At 43.7% G+C, this 7,004-nt stretch overlaps 1 long non-coding RNA gene and 1 pseudogene across 5 annotated transcripts; one reads left to right on the plus strand and one right to left on the minus strand.

Moving 5' to 3' along the window:
- Positions 1-561: 561 nt before the first annotated feature.
- LOC120679003 lies at positions 562-2,015 on the minus strand. Of its 4 annotated transcripts, none has more exons than XR_005676922.1 (4): positions 1,693-2,015; positions 1,102-1,164; positions 950-1,007; positions 562-845 (listed from the first exon to the last, which is right to left on the minus strand). It is a non-coding gene; the product is annotated as an uncharacterized LOC120679003 (long non-coding RNA). The 4 variants fall into 4 exon arrangements; XR_005676920.1 differs by having other exon boundaries at positions 562-867; XR_005676921.1 differs by lacking the exon at positions 1,693-2,015 and having other exon boundaries at positions 1,102-1,661.
- Positions 2,016-2,330: 315 nt separating this feature from the next.
- On the plus strand, positions 2,331-7,004 carry LOC120679002 (annotated as a pseudogene). Its single transcript, XR_005676918.1, has 11 exons — positions 2,331-2,539; positions 3,157-3,645; positions 3,763-3,878; positions 4,233-4,329; positions 4,773-4,853; positions 4,930-5,016; positions 5,111-5,206; positions 5,306-5,359; positions 5,435-6,432; positions 6,536-6,575; positions 6,670-7,004. The product of XR_005676918.1 is annotated as an uncharacterized LOC120679002 (transcript).

Below are 7,004 nucleotides of genomic sequence, written 5' to 3' on the forward strand. Positions count from 1 at the left end.
ATGTACCTCATGATTGGACACTCTAACAACTCTTAAAAACACCAAAATCAAAGACAGCACCCAAGCTGATGGAAACAGCAACTCCATCATGTAAAATATGGTTTACATGTAAGGAACATTGCACTACTGAGACTTGTTTATCTACTAATAGAGCATTCAAGTTTAGCTAGGAGCCCTACTCCTTAACACAAACTTTATCCATGATTTGTCGCAGTTCAAAATACCGTACCCACAAAAGTAAGTGAACTGGCATTGCAAATGGCAGAAAAATTAGTGACCGTGCTTATTAAAACTTACAGAAGGAAATTTATTCACATGGCTCAAATTGTTGAACTGACCGAGTGCATCTCAGTGTCCACAACTGCCATGTGCGTGGTCCAGCAATATGTAATTGTTCAGAGATGCAGTAATTAGATAATGCTTGCAGATATAGTTCTGCTGGAAAACTCATTCCTGTTCAGATTTGTTTGGTTGGAAACTACACTTATTCGGTAAGTTCAGATACATAATGGTGATATTTCGGTATAATCATATAGAACAATTGAAACATATGATCTTCGTCGCATATGTAAAATTTCCATGTTTCACTTGCTTTTGCATTCAATTATTGTTTCAGCAGAAACTGTTGTACAAAATAGAATATCAAGAACAGATGATAATGTCTGCTTCTCTGGCCCGGCTGTTGTAGTACGTCTGATTATTGGTAACATATTTTATAGCACTAGGAAAATATCGGATAGATAAACCGCTTCTGTTATCTGGCCAACCTTGGTGAGCTAAGAGAATGGAATTCTTCCAACAAATAAAAACAATACCTTGAGTTCTCAGCTCTTCACACTCTCGCACTGCATCAGTTGCAAGACCAGCCTGCATTAGTGCAATCGTAGAGTGCTTGGCCTTCTTATACTGACAAGTGAAGACATTAGCCATGCTAGGGAAAAAAATTTACAGGCAGGATCTGAACAGCCCTTAAGCAGGTTTCAAAAGATTCATTTATTGGAATGCCCCTATTAAAAAAATAGTTAGAAAAGTCAGCTTAAATAAATAAGTGTTCATAGCACAGTATAGGAAAAAATTTCATGAAATAAGGAGAAGGAATACCCAGATTGATGGTAGTTATCCGCTGAGGTTCTAGCCCATGGCAAGGTAAAGGAGGGATCAATGCTTCGAGCACAATCAAATACCATATTATAGAGCAAAAGAACATGATTTCAATTGAAATAAATACAATGGAAGAAACTGAATTGACAAAAAGCATTAATCAAACAATTTTAGCGTTGTCCGTCATATCTATTGTGACATTCTTACCAAAGGTTGACTTTCCCCTTTACCATATGTTAATTCATGGACTACAGAGTATCAACAAATAACTTGTTGCATATACCCAGTTATACATATTGTTCTCTTACATTTGAAAAACAAAGATCATGCAAGAAGCAACCACCACATTACTTGACATCACAGTAATTTTTTTAAAACAAAAGACATGTCTAGTTGCCAAGCAGAGGTCTCAAATTGGGCGCACTGCTGTCAGCAAGGCCATCATTGTAATCCAATTTAGGAAGAACATTGGAAACTATTATTTTCTTCTTATGCAAAAGGTCAAAGAAGTAAGCTTGCAGAGCATTGAGACATTTGATCGAACAGTTTTGTGTGCGTACAGTGATGGCACTGAGATTTAGAGGCACTGACCTTGCTTTGGCTGTAGGCAGTAGGCTACTAGGCGGCTGGGTTGGTCGGCGATGGGTTTGCCGCTACCAAGGTCCGCAGAGGCTTGACATCGCCTGCGACGAGGCTGTTCCAAGGATGCGCTGCCGTGGCTAGACCGAGCCCAAGCCAGGGCGGCGCTGCCGAATCTGCAGGCCGCCCGCGCCGAGCCCGGGGGAGGCCGCACGCAGGGGATTCTGGCGGACGGGAAACTTCTAGTCGCTCGCGGCGACCCCAGCTTGGGTAGCGATGCCGGGGCTGGGCCTCCCCCGTGCGGGGGCCATGATGCCTGCGTGGAGCTGGAGGTCGGAGGCGGAGGGCGGAGGTCCGCGGGTGGAGCAGCAGGTGGAGGGTGCGGCGGCGGCGGCTTGCGAGGTGGAGGGCTCGATATAGAAGCTGCATCCGGTGGCGAGCGCCGCAGCCTCTCGCCGGCGGATCTCCTGGTCGCGACCTCGCCCACTCCCGTGCTGGGGCGTGCCGCCGGCCCGGAGCTGGAGGAAGAAGGCGGCGGCAGCGAGCTCGCGACCCCGCTCGCTCCCGTGGCCGTTGGATGGCCCGATCGGACGGCCGCTGCTTTTTTGGGCGACGTGGCGCGACGAGGGGCCAGGGAATCGCCTGGGAGTGGACGCGCTTTCGTGTGTTAAGATCGTGCGCGTCCTGCCGCCGCCGCCGTCGACGCCGCGTTCTTGAACGTTCCGGTGGCCTACAAGTATCCGGCCTCCAAGGCCGGCGAGGCCAATCAAACTGCCCCACATCTGGAAGCGACCCGACCCGGTTTCCCCTTCCTCCACCGGCTGGTTCACGCGCTCGACGACGGGGAGCGTCTGTCTAGGTGCGTCCTTGGCTGCTCAATTGCTTCCGCCCGCAAGCTCGATTCGCTCTTTGTTTGTTCGGTTTTGTCGGATCACCGGCAGATTCTGTGGCTCATGTTGGCCCGGATGGTTGTTCCTGGGAAACGAATTTCGTCATTTCGATCGAATTGGGGTTACCTTTGGTGATTTTTTTTTGAGAACTTTGGGTAATAATTTGGATCTGCGAGATTAGTGAATATATTTCTATGGTGGTTCCTCGCTGTGATGCAAAGGTCGCTGTAGCTGTTTCTATTACTAGTGGTAATTTCCCCTCTTTTGGTTGGTTGAAGGCTCGATGAAATTATCGAACTCCTCGTTTTGCTACTGACAGAATATGTGAATGTGAGGTTAAAAACAGTCTAAAAATAATTTAGATATAAATCTGCTTTGCCCAATTCGGTTCATTAGTCATGATTGAGCCCGGGTGTTTATATTTCTCTTGAGATTTCTTGCTCTTTCATGCCTAATTATCTAGCTTCCTTGCCGAACTGATAGCCTTTCTGTTTGACGGGACCGAACGGATAACGTGATAATTAGCATCACCACATTCTTTTTGGGTAATCCGTGAAATTGATAGCATAAGGTGGTCTTGCATCAGGAACAAGATGGAAGAGAGCAGAATAGCTCGAATTTCCGTCACCTGGAGGGGCAGACAGCTGATGTGGATGCAGATCCAAGCTGCACGGTGAAAGAATTTGGGCAACTGCTGCAGGATTTGACTAGTGTTAAGCCTGATACTCCCTCCATTCTCTATTGATAGTCCTATTTCACCTTGACACAATGACCAAGGAAAAGCAATCTTACTTATCATCTAATTAATGTAACACAAGGCTTTTTGCTAGTCCTCCAATGTCTTTGCTAGAAACTCCTCGTTACTGGTGCTATTTATTGCCATGGTCCTTATCAATAGCAAATAGGATTATCATTTGTGAAGTTTTGAGTTTTGAAAATAGGACTATCAAAAGAGAATGGAGGGAGTACATAGAAGCTAATTGTGCCACAATCTGCAAACAAAGGCTCCAAGTTGGTCACACCATTTTCGGATCCACATTCAAGCCTGACACTGAATGAAGCGGCTATTAGTGAGGTAAGCTGTGGCTAGCATGCAACATTTCACACACCCATTGGCATGTTACTTGCTAGTGGATATTGCAATGACAGCTGGCTGTTGAAATCACTGTCACTGAAGTTTTTCTTGTTACAGGGAAAACCTATTAGAATGATGGGTGTTTTTGATGATGAAATCGAGGAAGTATCTGACAATGGCAAAAGGCCAGATCTACGTATAATTGGATTTGATGAGGAAGAACAGCGGCTTAGGGCAGTCCCAACCCGGACTCTACCATGGAGTCTAAGTATATTAATGGTCCTCTATTTATAGTTTTTTTTGTTGATGTGGCACGCTAATTATTGAAGAGAGAAGGAGAAAAACAAGACTTGGTTTCTAGATAGGACCTCAAGTCTACGCGTCCTTTAATGCCCAAGAAACCAGATAGACTTGCATTGTGGAGGGGGCGTGGAGTCCGTGGATCTTGTGATGGAAGAAAAATAATAAATAATTTTATGTATAGAAACTACTATTACACACTTTGCATTGGGAAGTATAGTTTCTTGTGATGGAGTCTTTGAGGCTTAAGACTCTACGAGTGGAGTCCGCATTGGGACTGCCCTTAGACAACGGTCACCAGGCAGGCCACAGATTTCACTCAAACTTCCCCAGGGACAATACATCTTCTGTGATTTTCGTACACTTCACTTGCCTGGGATTGAGGTTAGCCAACCCCCGCTCCCACCTGCTCTGTAGGCTACAGGAAATGGATCCCTCCGATAATACTCGCAGAAACAGTGCCCTGCTTGAATTATGCCCCCCCCCCCCCCCCCCCCCCACACACACAAATCAGTTCATCTGAGCAGTATGCATTTTTAATATCGGCTATTAGTTTGAGGAGATACATGAGACACATGTTTGCACAATGTTCTGTCTAGGTCCACTTGCAAAGACTGAAAGCTGAACAAAAAATTGAGCTAATTGTTCTAGTGTCCAATATAAAATAGAGTCAGTTGTAAAACCTTTTCGATTTCATGCCACTATATCTCTAGGGCATAGTAGTACAAGTACACACATCTCTAATATGTATGATATGATCCTGGATGTGCTGTGAGTCAGTTTTGATTTAAGCTGTTGTACCTGTTTACTTTCCTTTCCTCCGCCAGCTGAATCCTCCACCTTCGGAAGCCCTGAAAAGAATGCACATGCTTGCATGTGACCCTGGTATAATTGCGATCATGAACAAGGTAATGATCTCCAAGAATTAATCCTATCTCTTAATGGAGTTTCATCCCTTTCTGACTTTGTTGCTGATGTTCTAAGAATAAATGGCGAGTTGGAATCATGACTGAAATGGCTCCTGTCGGATATGTAGGAGTCAGTCCGAAATGCATTTTAGGCTTCAATAAGGTGAGCATAAGCCATTACAATACGTATATTATAGAAAAAAAATGGTCAAACACTAGTTTTTGAGAATATACTTACAATCTTATTATTCATGCAGAACATGGGGGAGGAAATATCTCTTCGCCTACGAACAGATGACTTGAAGGGATTCTGGAAGTATGAAAGTATCAAGAAGACTCTAATTCATGAACTTGTATGTAATTTTTGGCTTCGCTAAAGATTTCCATATGGTTTTTGTGCACTGTATTGGGCCTTCTGTACATTACGCTGAGTGCCTATATTTCAATTCCAGGCGCATATGGTGCACTCTGAGCACGATGCAAACTTTTTTGCTCTTAATAAGCAGGTAATTTTTTGCAGATGCTCCGATCATGTTCGGTTGCCATCTCTTTACATTTGATTTTATTTAATCTTGTGGCAGTTAAATGAGGAAGCTGCTTTGTTGGACTAGACCAAGTCTAGAGGTCATATGTTGAATGGTCGCAAAGTCTTTGATTCTTATGAAGATGAATTTGTTCTGGAACCAGCTATAACTGTTGCTGGTCACAGGCTTGGGGGAGAGTTAAAGTTCACTGGCTAGTGCTCGTGCATTGTCCGGTGCTGCTGGTTATCAGCGTTTCTTAAAATGCATCTGCAACGGAAGACCATGTATCAGGCACTGAAACTGAATATAATCCAGTTGATGTTCCTCGAGATTTTGTTCAGGGAACTGTGAAGGTAGAGCCCGATCCAGATGATGCTATGCATATTGATTCAGCAATGAGTTCTAGATCAGAAGCAGGACAAAATACTATTGGCTACTCTGAGCCTAATGATGTTGGCAAGCAAAGTTCTTTTGGTTGCCTAGAACCTGATCCTGATGACTCCCAAAATGTTAATATTCTGAATCAGGAGCTGAGGTTTGATGGAGGACACCATAGCGAACCTGATCCTGATTATGGTGCTAATGGATGCGTTCTGGAATCTGGAAACAAGATGGAAGTGGATAGTGAACTGACAAACAACATCACAGTTTTTAAGTCTGAGCCTGACCCTGATGATTCCTTAAATACTGTTGTCAACCAGAAGTTGGTCATCGATGGGAAGCATGGTGAAGAACCTGATCCTGATGAAACTACCTGTCTAATTGTTCCAAAATCTGGAGATGAGACACAAGTGATAACAGAGCAGAGTAGAAACTCCACAGTTTTGAATTCGGAACCTGATCCTGACGATCATTTTGGTGATTTAAACAGCAATGAGCTGCAAAGGATTGAAGAACCCGTGGCAGCCCTCTGTGCACGACTCCAGAAGTCCATTGAAATGCTCCGGTTGCAAGCAACACCTACAGAGGCAGATTCTGCTATTCAAACACTTTTTAGGATTATCAAGAATGTGATAGAGCACCCAAACTATATTAAGTATAAGAGATTGCGTAAGGTATGGTTGGCTGTTTTTAATTTCGTTATTCTTGCATATTATGATATAGCATTCATTTGCTAAAGCAAATTCTTACAAATCCTCTCATTTGCCACATCTGCAGTCCAATCCACATTTCCAAAGGAGTGTAGCAAACTATAAAGGTACTCCTGTTAGCTCTACCAGTTGTTATTGCTAACTAGAGTCTTTAAATGTAGTGCATTCTAATTGTTTAATCTCCATTTACTCCAAAACCAGCTGCAATGGAGGTCCTTGAATTGATCGGCTTCTGTGAGGATGTCGTCTCAGATGAGATTGGGCGTGCAGAGACTTACCTGGTGTTGAAAAGGAACGATCCTGGATTGTTATGGCTGGCAAAGTCCTCACTTGAAGTATCCCTGGCTTGATAAAAGTTGATACCCATGGTTGTTATTTTCTCTGTGGATATATTGAGCAAGAAAATTAGCTATTCGAATGTACTGTTTTCCTGTATAGGTATAATTGTATACTTGTATATGAACGCCCAAGAATGGAATTCTGCGTGCACAACTTTCTTTTCTTATCTATGCCTTGTCTTGAATGGTTTGCAATCC

Source organism: Panicum virgatum, chromosome 6N (genome assembly GCF_016808335.1).
Source record: "Panicum virgatum strain AP13 chromosome 6N, P.virgatum_v5, whole genome shotgun sequence".
Taxonomy (NCBI): domain Eukaryota; kingdom Viridiplantae; phylum Streptophyta; class Magnoliopsida; order Poales; family Poaceae; genus Panicum; species Panicum virgatum.